Source organism: Daucus carota, chromosome 7, assembly GCF_001625215.2.
Source record: "Daucus carota subsp. sativus chromosome 7, DH1 v3.0, whole genome shotgun sequence".
NCBI classification, from domain to species: Eukaryota; Viridiplantae; Streptophyta; class Magnoliopsida; order Apiales; family Apiaceae; genus Daucus; species Daucus carota.
In genome coordinates this window covers 30,881,557-30,898,064 of record NC_030387.2, presented here as the reverse complement: position 1 = coordinate 30,898,064, position 16,508 = coordinate 30,881,557, and the positions used below count along the sequence as shown (strand labels likewise).

Below are 16,508 nucleotides of genomic sequence, written 5' to 3'. Positions count from 1 at the left end.
GGTTCATGCATGCACGTAGTCTTGATTTTGAGTTTACACAAAGCAAGCTGTTATAGTTAATAACATGGACTAAATAAAAATCCTTCAGAGTTGTCCACCGGCTTCGACTTCACTGCTGCGTCTTTTATTTTTCTGCCTTTCATGCTACTACATCTGTTTTCAAGATTTGCTGATATTATTTACCTTCCAGAGAGTTTGACATCTAACAGAAGTGAGTTCAGTTTCTGCAGAAACTGGGGATGGATTTCACAGAGCACTACAGATCATGGATCAGTAATCCAAGAATTTAATTAGTGTGAGTTTTGAATTGAGGGGGTCCAGTATCATGTTCCCGGTCTAACTGATACCTGTTTTTATAAGCAGAAAAACCAGGCTTTAGTGAAGGAGTTGAGAGTCCCACCTTCAGGGGCGAAAGACCTTTATTTCGTGACAGAGTATTCTCAGCCGATATGGGACAGTTCAAGTACTCTTGCTTATGGAAACGATGGTTAGTTAGTGGAGAAGTCCTGATTACAATCTTGTTTGATACCTTTTTACCTTGGCTGTTGCACTCAAGGCTGGGACAATTAATATTCTGGAAAGTGGGCACCAAAAGGTCAATCTCAATTTCTTAACGAACTTTATACTAGAATTCTAGTATAATGTGAAATGAAAAATGTAAGAAAATAATATTTAGTTAAAAGTTCAGTAACTTGTAGTAGTACACCTTCAATCATAAAACATACCAGTTTTTATGATATTTAGTGAAAAGTTTTTATGATGGTTAGTTAGGATGTATTTTTTCCTATGACGGCATCAGTCTCCATTTGAAACATTTTGCACACTGAACCGTAAAAGGGAATAATTACATAACAAACTAGAAGCTGATAATGTAGCTGAGATTAAGGACACATACCAGTCGTTATAATGTATCAAGAACAACCCCAGGCAAAAATTCCAAATAATGTCTGCACATGCATAGAAATTAATCAATTCAATATACCATAGGATAAATCAACCAAAAGTTAAAAGATGTGATTTATATTGAATACTTTCAAACTCAAAATAAAACTTCAAAATCAAATCAAAATTACATTTTTAGGTATATCTGAATATATAACAAAAAAGTCGGAAAAAAAATTTACTCTCACTAGAAAATCTTTTAAAAGCATCAAAATTTTATATAATATTATAGAGATGTATATACATATCACCTTTCCAGTCTAGTGATTCTTTATTGTGATCTTCGAACTCGGCGTCTGAGCTTTTATTAGCGTTGGCTGTGCAGCAACCTAACACCATGTTTATAAAGCTGTGGCTATACATGAATGTATGTATGGATGATATACAGCAGCGACCACGGGGTTTTAATCATGACCATGTGGCACTGGCATCTTCATTTGTATTTCATTTCTTAGCAAGATTCATTAAATTTGGTAAACATGTTTTACTGTATTTCTTAAAAACATATACTTTTCTTTTCTGAGATAGATTTATTGAACTTGCTCAGGGGTTTCAAGTAAAGTCTTATGACATCTTTAATTGTCTTTTCTGTTTTCTAAGCTAGATTCATTGAATTTGGTAGACAAATTTTTCTATTAGATTTTTCAAATATATACTTTTCTTTTCTTGGCTAGACTACTCATCGTATTTGGTGTGCAGATTGTATTGAATTTTTTTAGGATATTAGAAATCAAAGATATTCGGTTAAAATTTTTAATAATATTTTGATATCAAGTGACATTTAACAAAAATTTTAAAATTAACTAAGATTTATGTGGATACTCATCGATTTGGATTTGAAACATTACTAGTTGTTAAAAAGAGTATGCAATCTCAATACACTAAAAATATTGCACTACTCACTACTACAAATTTAAGCTTGGGAAACGCTATTTGCATAACGTTTTTCTTATATGCTATGCAAGGATGTTACTTGTATAGCGTTTTTTCAAGAAGCGTAATGGAAGTTATTAAAAAATAGAATAGAAAATAAATGAAAATTAAATAAAATTACCTGCATATCGCTTGTTTCTGGAGCGCTATCTAAATTAGGCCTGTAAACGGATCGGATTTGGATCGGATCTAACTCAATCCATATCCTAATCCATTTAATTTTATTGGATTCGGATCGGATCGGATCAGGAGTCGGATATTTTACAGGTTAATCCATATCCGGTCCATTCGAATCGTGGATAATCGGATCGGAGATCCGATCCACTAAAAATTATGAAATATATTTTTTTCACCGTGTACAATGTTTTAACCTTCCATACAGGAAAAAAGTAATATTTTCTAACTATATAAATTCATGAATTTTAACGTAACAAGCACAAAGAACTAATAAAGCAGTAAAGTAAAGTCTGCAGTTTCATATTATTACTAATAATGCAATTGAAAAATTTTGTTGATTGTTCTTATAAAACCTTCAACATATAATGTATCAAGTAAATAGAAAAATAATATATAAGTTGTTTAATACTTTTGGAGGGAAACAAATTATGGTCTGCTCCTCTATTAATAAGGATTGAAATCAATAAATATGTCCTAAATAGTGATTGAGTAGGTGAAAGCGGAAGAGTTTAGCTCTCCTATGTTAATACTCACTCTACACAAAAAAAGAGTGATTATTAGATTAATCGGATAATAAGAGTGAGAGTCAGGTCGTACGGCTGATCGGTTATAAGAAAATATGACTTAGGGTTTTGTCTTGTATTTTTAAAAATTCTTTTATTTTCTATGTAATATATTAATATAATATATTATAATAGAATATAATATAAAATATATTATAAATATAATTAAGTATGGATCGGATCAGATCGTTAACAGATCGGATTTGACCATATCCATATCCATTCCTTATCGGACCAGATTATTATCGGATCGGATTATTAGCAGACGGATTTTTTTAATAAGAATCCATATCCATTTATTTAACCACGGATCGGGTCAGATCGGATCGGATATTCGATCCATTTACAGGCCTATTATCTAAAGACCATGTTGCATAACGTTTCTTCGAACGTTAATCAAGAAACCATTTTTTAAATAATTAATTTATATTTTATTTATTTATTTAAGGAGTAGTAAAGCGTTGTTATAAGCGCTATATTAGTAAACGTATTATTAGAACCTTTTACTTATAATTATTTAATTAAGTAAAACTGTCGGTTATTTTTATTTTACACACAAACATGTATGTCCAGAGGAGAGGGACAGTGCAGAGCGATCCACACCTAGTTCATCCCAGGGTACAAATCGGAAGCTATTGGAGGCTGTCGTCAGAAGCTTCAGTTCAATTAGTATGTATCTTTGTATCTCTTAATTCTTTGTATCTCTTAGTTTGGGATTTTATAATTTAGGTTGTCAATTGAATTCTCCTAACTTTCTAGGTTTGATTTGGGTTCTATCTTAATTGGATTTGTTTCACATATGAAGCTCATTCTATACTTGTTTTGATTTAGGTTTTGGCCTTGTCGGTTTAGATTCTATGTACTGCACTATGCTATTTATATGTTACTCCCTCCGTCCCATTTAATTGTATACGTTTCTTTTCAACTGCTCGACACGCATTTCAATGCTCTTATAAAATATAGTTCCGTAATTTATTTTTGAGATTTTCTTTTTCTGAATAAAAATATAACATCCAAACTTTAATTCAAAAAAAGAAAATTTCAAAAATAAATTACACAACTACACTTTACAGGAGCATTAAAGTCCGTGCCGCGTCCCCGTCCCCAATGTATACTACTCAGGGGGACGGAGGGAGTATATACAAATAAGTAAACAATCTTATAGGCTATAGCAGCATGAACTAGTACATGTCTCTTTCTAGTCCTGTATGTTCTTTCATTGTCAAGCACCATGTGGTTTGTTAGAATCAGAAGTAAATCCTCCAATAGCTGATTTCATCGAAACTAGAGTTCTGTAGAGCAGAAATGTGCTCTACTTCAGCATCATAATAGTCTGGAGGAAACATTAGAATAGTTTGGGGGATTGGACCATCGTGAAGTAACAGAGCTTTATTTATCACACTAACTAATTTATGCGCTTTCACTTTCTTAGGTCATAATACTGAGTTAATTTAGTCCCTTATCAACCAAGAAACTGAGAATTACAGATCAGATTTGGAACCATTGTCTGGCAGAGGCTCCAGTCTACTGACAAGATCATAGTTACAAGGAAACGGGTACGCCCCCACGTATCCCGAACCAGTTCGTTCGACCCGGAACACGGGTCGTTTCCGACCCAGGTCGCCATAATTCGCGTCCGGTTCGTCAATTCCGGCGAACCATACAAACTCCGACGACCAAGTTTATTTTAAGAAGAAAAACATCAGATTTAATGTACGCACCATTGTTCTTGCTGGGAATAAACAGATCTATGATTTAGATGATTCTGACTTTTCGTTTGCTGTGATTGTATGCACAAAAGAAGAAGAAAATGAGTGAAGATGAAAAGTAATGGTGGGTGTGTGTATATCTGTACTGTAAGTATATGCAACACAATCGGCCGCCAATAAAAGGATTACTAGGGTATATGTGTTGGGCTTTTTATCTCCAAGCCCAATACATTTTAAAATGAATTAACAGTGACTGTTGCAACTTGCAAATACATATTGTTTGATGATAGCCCTTTTCGGCCCAATCACTTCATAAATCATAAAAGATATTTCAAAACAATTTTATTTAATATAATTTTAAAAATATATTAATTAATGTATAAATTATTGATTAAACTGTATATTTACTGTAAAATATTTAAATATATTAATTTTTTTTAAATAAGTCATCGTACCCGTACGTTCCTTCGTACCCAAACGTTCCGTCGTACCGGATTCACTGAAACTAATGTTTCGCGTATCCGATTTCGTCCCCGGTATCGAATCGAACCTCGACCCATGTAACTATGGACAAGATCCTGTTGCTCACTGCAAATCGATGTGTCATAGTCCAACAACGTCTCTAGTTCCTTTAACACAAGACACTAATTCACACAACATCTCGAATTGGCAAAAAAACCTTGGACAGTTTCCTCTATGTCCCAAGGCATCTCACTGATTCTAATCTTTCTCAATACGTCTTGGCTCTCACTGATAATGGCATGATGCCATTCTCTTCAACAACACATCTAAGTTGTGCCATTTTTTAATAACAAACTGTGTTTGCAGTTGGTTGGTTAAGGCTACAAGCTGAGTCCAGATAACAAAGCCCACAGGATTGATTATCCTTTGTTATTTATTATAGTACAACTCCCTCAGTGTATACTGCCTCTACAAAATAGAAACAGAGCTTTGCTGTTATGAATTGATTAACAATGGATGAAAAATCACCCATATAGAGTCGCAAAGGACAGATTGTTCTCTCAAAAAATGCAACTCAGCTTAAATTTCATTAATGCATAAGTTTCTTTCTCATTTCAACTACTCACAGGATTACAGGACAGCAAATTAATTTCCACAATATTAAATTAATCACATCCTGGACGCGCATATATTAATCTGATAGATTCATAAGCTCTAGGATATAATTTAGGATTTTAAAAACTGCTGCTTCTTCAAATATAGGATATAATTTAGGATTTTAAAAACTGCTGAACAAAATGTAATTTTTTAGCATGTTCTGTTTTCTTGTAGTATATCCTTGATGTGCACCCAACATAATCTATTGGTATAATATTAAAATTTATTATAAGTAGGATTTAGTTGTTATATATGGATAGCCTTTTATTATTGTTAAACTGTAAATAAAGAAGACTTAGTTTTATAAATGATTGGAAGCTGATAAACTTTCTGATTTTGTTGGTTTTCAGGGCTAACATGCATGGGTAAAGTATATTAATTACTTCACGGCATATGCTTCAAAAACTAAGGTATCTTTATTAGAACTCTTTTATATGTCTCCTTTTCCTACTGCATATTAATCATGGGTGAATATAAAGCACTAGTATACTACCACCACTGTACTTTTTATCTATTATAGATATAATGGTAAATATTTTGAATTTTGTAGCTGTTTGTCATCTCTACACCAGGTTTGTTATTAGAAGGGGGAGGTCGAGCCCATCCTTGGGTAGGCATAGGGCATGGTGGAGTAGCCCATTGAGACCACCCATAATTTGCATACGGACCCCAACCCCAAAATGGCATCTGTTGTTGTTGTCCTGGCGGGCTAGCCTTGTTGCCCGTGCCATTACCTCCCTTGGCTAGACTACTCATCGTATTTGGTGTGCAGATTGTATTGAATTTTTTTAGGATATTAAAAATCAAAGATATTCGGTTAAGATTTTTAATAATATTTTGATATCAAATGACATTTAACGAAAATTTTAAAATTAACTAAAATTTATGTGGATACTCATCGATTTGGATTTGAAACATTACTAGTTGTTAAAAAGAGTATGCAATCTCAATACACTAAAATTGCACTACTTAAACAAACCCTTTAACAAAACTACAAATATTTGTACATGTTCCGATCTATATACATTAGTCATTGTCTCGACAAAGAAGTTATATCTAGCCTTCCCCTCCAGCACCCACTCCCTGAGAGCATTGACTGTCCAAGGGTTTCCAAGCCCTTGACAGTTCGAGCTTTAAAATTTTCAGCTAATACCAAGACCTTCTACTTGATTTACAGTAGGTCACAGTAAGCCTTGAAGGTGGTATCACAGTTACGCTTTAGTCGTGTTTCACAATTCAATATAATGATTATAATAAATGGAAGCCATGCACCTCAAATCATGGAAGTCGTCATATCTTTGCTTTTCTTGGAATCCAATTACCCGCCTCAGTAAAACTATCTTATAAAAAAGAACAAGATTTCAAGTAGAAAAGATTGATTGTTTAATACTAAATGTGGACATGAATGGCAATAAAATGCACTAAAATTTATGTATTATTCATGAAGAGAAGTATTCAACCACTGGCGTTTTACAGTAACTGATATTTAAAAAATAAAAAATAGCTAACAACAACAACCGGGAATAGTGAAATTTTTAATAACTTCTGCCCAACAAAATTCAAAATGTTTTAAAGAATGGCCTCTAGCGACTACTTTCATCGTCTCTCACAATAACCCTTCTGCTACCATCCTTGAAGTGTTTTCACTCTACTCCCCTGCTCCACACCGTCTCACTTGATTTACTTTCTTTACACATGGTAAGCACCAGTGTCACAAAAACAATAGCACAATCAACTTAACATATAACTTTTTGACTGTTTAGCTTCTAAGTAGGTAAATAATCAGTCAATTATTTTTTATCTTTATTTGGCTACCTCTATTATCATACAATAATCTTGTCAAATGGGGTGTTTCTCTATTTTTCTGTGCCATACCCACAAGATCATGATTTTTAATAAATACAAATGATCTCAATTAAACGAGAAGAATTTAGAATAAATAAAAGTGGGTTAATGATTCCAACTAAGTTTTCATTTTCAAGTCAAAAAGTAAAAATCTAGATGGACTTTGTAACCATACATATCTGAAAGAGAATATACAAGTAAAAAAAATATTTGAAAAAAAAACTTGCAAAGTGAATATCACCACCTAAAAAGATAAATAATTAGACATTTTTCTTATTCAACAACAAATACTGCAATTAGAATTGAACTTATCCACCTACATTTTCAGTGATATATATTTCCAAAGTAACAACAGCTGTACCCTCGTCAACAAACCAACTACAATTGTAAAATGCACCATTCTCCTTAAATTTTTTTCTTGATAAAACCATGAGATTCTTTTAGTTCCCAAATCTGAAAAATTAGCTTGGATTTTCAACACGAGGCCTGATAGAACTGTTGTACTAACACACTTGACTATTAACAGATGGTATAAAGCATAAACTAGTTTTAAACCTTCGCTCGTCCTTCTCCCTTTGTCTTGCTAGAAGTCCATATATATGAGTAACCACCATTGTACAATTGTCCACTTGGTTGCTGCCACTCCTTCCCACTCCTCGTATGGATGTTAATTCAAAGAAGTACCTTTGAACTTCAAATATGGACCAAAGTCTCTTGCCTAATGGTACAGACATTCAAAACCCATAATTCTTAGAAGCGGCTCCCACCTAAAAGGGGCTTGAGCAATGATAGGCCTTTCAATTGCCCATAACCTGCTGCCATCCAGCCGAATATCAGGTTCAACATCACCTGACAGCTTAGGACGCAACTCGCGAGCTGCTACAGTCTACACCATTCCCCTGCTTGTAGCCATTAAGTATATCCTGCAACCTAAACTCAGTTACAAAAATTAATGAGTAACCATCCACGCATCATATATAAAATGTAACTGAAATCAGACACAACCTCTCCTTTAACACAATAAGTCAATTTGGTGCCAACTTGGAGTCCACGCACAAGCAAAGTAACCGGTGCCAATCATTGTTCCCGACTCAACAAGAAATAAACCAGTAAGGCTAAACATAACTCTAATAACAAACATTTTTAAAAATCTAATATAGATGAAATTTGCAATGCAATAAAGGTAAAAGAAAAGGTAACACTCAAATACTCAATATTCACACCTTTTTTTAGCGCACTCTACAGTGTTTCTTTGTTGTTTCCACACTCAACTAAGGAAATAAGGCCTTGGCCTGCATAGGGAAAAATATCAATTCCCGCAAATAATAACTCTTCACCTGGCAAGGAGTTTCAAACCTCTCATATTAACACATATTTTTTGAGCCTCTCGTACTCTTCTTATATGGCCTCAAATCTGTGTAAATGTAGGGAATAGCTCCTACATTTCGTAAATGTACACTACATTATATAATTTGTGAATTATATAAATGTAGGAGCTATTCCATAAAATAAGATGCAAGTTAGAGAAATGAACATTACTCATCATCAAAAATGAAATAATTTGAATAGTTCATTCTGAAGTTAAATGCCGAAAAGGATCCAATCCGACAATTAGAAAAAGAAACGAAAAAAAATATTCCGAAGTATTACGATCTCTTAGCACCCGTGCATATGATATTCTCCTGTAATGTACAACATGGTCCACGACACTCCTACGTTTGGCACGCGCCACCCTCCTCTCTCGTCTCTACTTGTGACTATGGACCACTGGTGCTGCTAATGATAGTGACTCCGATTTGTGGGCGTCACGGTCTTTTTGATGGTGGTGGGCTTCATGGCGGGGTTGTTCTTTTTTATGGTCGTGGTCAGACTCTCTGGTCTGCAAGGTGGCCTTCGTGGCCTGGATCTTGGGATTGTTTCCTTGGCAGCTCTGCTTCTCGAGAGTTCTGTACCTAACAATGTGTATAAGCCAACAAATTTTTAAGAACATAACCGTATCAACCCTTAACACAAATTCCATAATCAATTAATATATAATAATTTCATTATATAAAAGTAAAATAATATTACCTTGAAATATATATATTGTGTCTATTTTTGGAGCATTTTTTTCATTATTTGCTTCAAGTACTTCACTAATAGATGTTAGCTGAACATGAAAGAATAACTGATATTTAAAAAAGCAAAAATAGCTCAACAACAACAATAAGGAATAGTGAAATTTTTAATAACTTCTGCGCCCAACCAAATTCAAAATGTTTTAAAGAATGGCCTCTAACGACTACTTTCATTTCATCGTCTCTCACAATAACTCTTCTGCTACCATCCTTGGAGTGTTCCTACTTTACTACACTGCTCCACACACTCTCACTTTGATTTACTTTCTTTACACATGTAAGCTCCAGTGTCACAAAACAAATAGCACAACTAACTTAACATATAACTTTTTGACTGTTTAGCTTCTAAATAAGTAAATAATCAGTCAATTATTTTTTTTATTTGGCTACCTCTATTGTCATGCAATAATCTTGTCAAATGGTGTGTTTCTTTATTTTTGTGTGTCATATGGACAAGAATATCATGATCTTTAATAAATACAAATGAACTCGAGAAGAATTTAGAAAAAACAAAAGTGGGTAAATGATTTTTATCATTAATAAAAAGACGACTAATTCCGTTGTCTTGTTATGCTTTAGTTTATATAACAATGTTTTTTTTATAACTTATAAGTTTTATTACATGAAATCTTCTAACTAAGTTTTCCTTTTCAAGTTAAAAAATAAAAATCTAGATGGACTTTGTAACCATGCACCCGAAAGAGAATATACCTGTAAAAAAATATTTGGAAAAAACCTTGCAAACTGAATATCACCGGCTAAAAAAAATAAATAATTAGACATTTTTTTTATTCAACAACAAATACTTTAATTAGAATTGAACTTATCCACCTACATTTTGAGTAATATGTTTTTCCAAAGTAACAACAGCTTCTTTACCCTGGTCAACAAACCAATTACAATTGTAGAATGCACCATTCTCCCTAATTTATCTTCTTGATAAAACCATGAGATTCTTTAAGTTCCCAAATCTGAAAATTTAGCTTAGTTTTTCAACGCGAGGCCTGATAGAACTGTTGTACTAACACACTTGACTACTAACAAATGGTATAAAGCATAAACTAGTTTTAAACCTTGCCTAGGTCCTTCTCCCTTGGTCTTGCTAGAAGTTCATACACGTGTAACCACCATTCCCTTGGTCTTGCTCGAAGTCCATATATATGAGTAACCACCATTGTACAATTGTCTAATTGGTTTCTGCGACTCCTTCCCATTCCTCGCATGGATGTTCAAAGAAGTACCTTTGAACTTCAAATGTGGACCAAAGTCCCTTGCCTAATGGTATGACATCCAAAACAATTTGGTGCCATCTTGGAGTCCACGCACAAGCAAAGTAACCGGTGCCAATCATTGTTCCTGACTCAACAAGAAATAAACCAGTAAGGCTACAATAGAAACATAACTCTAATATAGATGAAATTTGCAATGTAATAAAGGTAAAAGAAAAGGTAAAACTCAAGTACTCAATATCACACCTTTTTTTTAGCGCACTCTACAGTGTTTCTTTGTTGTTTCCACACTCAACTAGGGAAATAAGGCCTTGGCCTGCATAGTATATTAATTCCCGCAAATAATAACTCTTCATGTGGCAAGGAGTTTCAAACTCTCATATTGACACATATTTTTTGAGCCTCTCGTGCTCTTCTGATATCGCCTCATATCTGTGTAAATGTAGGGAATAGCTCCTACATTATGTAAATGTACACTACATTATATAATCTGCGAATTATATAAATGTAGGAGCTATTTCCTAAAATAAGATGCAAGTTAGAGAAATGGACATTACTCATCATCAAAAATGAAATAATTTGAATAGTTCATTCTGAAATTAAATACCAAAAAGGATCCAATCCGACAATTAGAAAAAGAAACGAAAAAAATATTCTGAAGTATTATAATCTCTTAGTACCTGTGCATATGATATTCTCCCGTACAACATGGTCCACAACACTCCTACGTTTGGTCTACTTATTAAAAATCTAATATAGATGAAATTTGCAATGTAATAAAGGTAAAAGAAAAGGTAACACTCAAATACTCAATATCACATCATTTTTTAGCGCACTCTACGGTGTTTCTTTGTTGTTTCCACACTCAACTAGAAAGAAGGCCTTGGCCTGCGCATAGTGAAAGATATCAATTCTAGCAAGTAATAACTCTTCACGTGGCAAGGAGTTTCAAACTTCAGAATAAAAACTCTTCTCTTGTGACTATGGCTGCCATGACTGCCCTTTTCTCTTCGTTTTTATCGTCTGCTAAAATGCCTTTCCTCCTCTACCGCGACATACCTTGATGGCCGCGTCTTGAAGTGGCGATCATCTTCTTCATCTTCACTTGACTCATCATCCTCAGCATTGTACTGGTAGCATTTTTCTACATGATCACCACTGGTGCTGCTAATGATATTCTTTGGTGCCGCCTTTGCTGCCCGGTTTTTATGATGATCTTCTTCGTGTTCATCTGAGAGAGCTGCAGAAGAGGAGGTCACGGTTTTTAGCTTCTTGCGTGCTACCTCATGCTCAGGGCAACTCTTCTCGTCTTTGACACTGGTACAGCTGAGTTTTAGTAGTGGTTCAGCTTGACGCATCGGGGTGTGGTGGATAATGACTCCGATTTGTGGGCGTCACGGTCTTCTTGATGGTGGGGGGTTGTTCTTTTTGATGGTCGTGGTCAGACTCTGGTCTGCAAGGTGGTCTTCGTGGCCCTGGATCTTGGGATTGTTTCCTTGGCAGCTCTGCTTCTCGAGAGTGTTTTCTCAGTAAACTGGGGTCATAAGAGTGTCTAGGCGGAGATTTTAATCTTTCAGATTGGTTCCTAGAGTTTATTGACTACTTATCATATTAGCTAGTTGTACTTGGGTTTGACACTAACAACCATCAAATAATACCTGAATATGATGGTATCTAGCTTCAAGCTTTTCGCCTTACTCATACATAAAATTTTCCTCTTGCTTTTTAATACTCACTAACCCCATCAAATGTAAGCAAGTAAAAAAATATATTGAAAAAATTCTCTTTATATGATTTTTCAAGTTCTTTACCTAACAATGTATATCAATTAACATGGAATAATTTCATTATATAAAAGTAAGATAACATTACCTTAAAATAATCCTTTTTGGAGCATTTTCTTCATTATTTGTTTCAAGTATTTCATTTATAGATGTTACCTGAACACAAAAGAATATGATAGGTGAGTTATGCTAAAAATATCCATCATAAATTTATTTGAAGATATTAGATATACTTGATGTGGGAATTTTAGAGAGAAAATTCAATGTGTGCCACAATAAATTGTGAGCTGATCATTGAAGAAAAGTTTCCTAGATTTTATGTATGTAGAAAATGACAATAAGTAGATTCAAGATTTTACCATTACAAAAATTTTGATTTCCTCTTTCTTTTCGAAATCCTCGTCTTCCGTCCAGCTTGCTAGCCACCCTACGAACACAAATAGAAAAGATCGGTCACAAGCCACAAATAAAAAAATAAAGCTGAGCAAGAGTACATGAAATGTGACCTAGTTACAATCAAAGGGTATTTGTCCTTAAAATACATGGCATCTACTATAATTGGGACTAATAAGAAGATTTATGAAATCAAAATCGACTATCCATTTATGAAGGTGCACAACTACTAAATTATTCACTTTCAAAATAATACTGCACAAAAAATTTCATATTTACAAGAATGAGGGGTATATATGACTACAAAAACCAATCATATCATGCAAGCAACTATATTAATATGTAATTGGTAGCAATATTAAGTTTTATCATTGATTAGAAATACATTAAATTGATTTTTTAGAAAAAAGATTACTAAGACTAAGTTATACTTACAAAAACAACACAACACCTAATATTTCATATGTTGCTCCGGTATGTATTCATTTATATCCTCGTAACTTTCATTTGATGGAATGAGCCTCCATTTGATGCACCCTAAACAACCCACATGCCAAAAATCTGAAATAATGTCCACAAACAGAAAATTATCAATTCAATACTCATCGTAAAATAAATTATAATAAAAAATCAAAAACTATCATTTATGTTGAATTGTTTTCAAACAAAAAATGGAACTTAACGATCATATTACAGTTACATTTTCCATGTAGTTACAAACATAAATATACTGAAAAAATGTGATACCGACTTTGCTAAAAAAATTAATTAAAAATTTGGATAAGAAAATCCTAAACATAATAGCGATTTAGCTAGGCCTTCTAGGAACAAAAAAAAAAGATTAACCCAAAAAAAAATTTAAAAGCAACAACAAAATTTTAAAAATTTTATAGAGATGTATATAGAATATAGATCTATAGATATCACCTTTCCGGTCTTCCGGTTCTTTATCATCAGACTCTTCTAACTCCTTGTCTAGAGACTCATCAACAATGGCTGCGCCGCAACCTGTGATAAAAGCCATATGTGTAACCCTAGAAACTAGACAATTTATACAGCAGGAAGATGGATTTATATATATTTTGATTTTTATTTAGGCCCATTTGTTTATGGGTAAACGAGTCCACTGGAGTGAATAAGTTGGAAGAGAGATTTTCATATAATTTTATTTTTATTGTTTTAGGGCCCATTTGTTGAATAGTGAACAAGCTCTCAGAAGTGAATAAAAAGTGTTTGGTAACTTCTTTTTGTCCACACTACTATTATTGAATTGAATAGTAATAGAATTACAAGTAGTAACGATCTTTTTATACTCATTTTTACTTATGTGAATATCCTCATTATGAGAATTATCTATATTTAAAACTAACTAAATAATTTTTTATTAATAATATCTATATCATTTTTCATAAATTACACATGGTTATTAAAATGATTATTAATTTTACATCAAAATAACATGAGATTACTATTTATAAATGAACTAATATAACTAAAAATTATGCGCCGATATTCTAAATGACATATGAACTAATCAAATAATGTGTCATGTTAAAATAAGTAATGATATTTTTTTCCAATATATTGAACTAATAATAATTAATCTTGAAAAACAATAAACTGTGTCATTTAAAAAAATTATTTTAACAAACAAAATCATCTGTTGGACATTTAAATTTATCACTAGATCAAAATTTTACTCATTGACCAAAACAAATGATCTCTTAGTTAGATTCGTTGAATTAGATATGAAGAAATAATTCATATTGATTTTTTTAATTCTAACAATAAAAGATATTTTGTTAGAATTTTTGTGAAATATTCTGAAATTACACAATATTAAATTAGTATCTTAATAATTAATTAAAATTTATGTCAATATTCATCATTTTACATTATTAAAGATTCATGCAAGTTTTAAGATTTTATGATAGGAGGACTTTTATATGATTTAAATATAGATGTTAAAACGATATTGATTTGCTAATCAAATTTATTATTCATTTTGGAATTACATATTTTGGATTAAAAAAAATTACTTCCGATGATCAATATATAGAGATGATTAGGACTAATGTTTTCAAAGACCCACCTACCTTTTTTATTGTTAATATATATATATATATATATATATATATATATATATATATTATTAATCCACATATCATGTAGGCATTTCTAACCGATATTAATAAAATATAAGAAATAAAAAAATTTTCATTATATTTTTTGGTTGATTTTGTTGATTAATTTTTTTACAAATTCCTAAAAATTTATGAAAAAATTAAATATGTGGCCGGATCAAAACCTACCAATATCAAAAATCCGCCCAAAGTAAAAGATTTGAAATGATTATAAATGAATTTAAAATTAGGGTGAATCAAAACTTGTCAAAATTGATAGGAAATAAAACTCACAAAAAATTGAAAAATCTACCAAAAATCAAAATTCAAAAAGCCAAGGCAAAAATTAAAAATGGCATCCAATCAAAATCTACTCTTGCCCTAGGAAGTAGAACGGTAATTAAAATTCATAGATGGATCACATTCTTACTTCTATTTTCACATTAATTTTTTCTCTATCTCTTTATCTTCTTTTCATATGGTTTAATTTTTGGTTGCCAGTTTTAATAAGGTGAAAGAAAACTATTGCGGCTTATGATTCTGTGTATTCTAATATAGCCACATAAGTAATTACTGGTATGGAGGATTCAAAGAACAGAGAACGGTCGTTTAAGATTGCTATATTGGAAGAAAAAATGTGTTAGAGCCTGCCCCTTTAAGCCCCCGCTTTTCCAACTTTAAGATGAAAAATGTCTTGTTGTGTAATAAGTCAAAAGCCGGCTTAAAGTAGAAATAATCCCGAAGTTGACTTAAAGCCAGAAGTTAGTTTGGGGTACTCTTTCCAGTGACTTAATTTTTTTGAACTTTTTTTTAATATAAATTACCCATAAGTCATAAGTTACTCCTAAAACACTTTTATTTTTAGGTATTTTTATTATTATAATTTTAATAACCCATAAGCCGTTAATAAGTCAAAATTACCAAACAGACATTTTAAACTTCTAGCTTATCAAATAAGTCACGTTAAGTCATAAATGACGTTAAGCCATAAGTCATAAACTCAGCCAAACGGCCACTTAGTTATAATAAATGAAAACAGGAGATGACTATGGGAAGTCTAAATATGTCCCTATCTTGCCTTTCACATGCATAAGTGATATTCTCTCGACCATTAGGCAGTAATTCAAAAAATTATAGAATATTTTGAGATACCTGTTGTTTGATATGCTATAAATTGTTGTAAATAAAACTATCGATATACTTGATATATATATATATATATATATATATATATATATATATATATATATATGCAACAATACACAAAGAATGAGAATCCCAACATAAATCAATGGGATATTTTATTTCTTATATATCTTAATGAGAAACTAAGTGGAATCTCACAATTTATTCAAGGTGATTCCCGGGGTCCTGAAAATCAAAAAAAAATACAATCTTGCTACATATATGGACGCTAGAAGTGACCAAGCCAAGAATTTAATTAATGTGAGTTGTGGATTAAGGGGGTCTAGTATCATGTTCCCGGTCTAATGATTCCTGTTTTTATAAGCAGAAAAACCAGGCTTTAGTGAAGTAGTTGAGAGTCCCACCTTCAGGGTCGAAAGACCTTTATT

General features: G+C 32.5%; 1 long non-coding RNA gene across 1 annotated transcript; it reads left to right on the top strand.

Moving 5' to 3' along the window:
• Positions 1–3,126: 3,126 nt before the first annotated feature.
• Positions 3,127–6,307, top strand: LOC108195149 (uncharacterized). Its single transcript, XR_001801450.2, has 3 exons — positions 3,127–3,284; positions 5,794–5,853; positions 6,016–6,307. It is a non-coding gene; the product is annotated as an uncharacterized LOC108195149 (long non-coding RNA).
• The last annotated feature ends 10,201 nt before the right edge of the window (positions 6,308–16,508 follow it).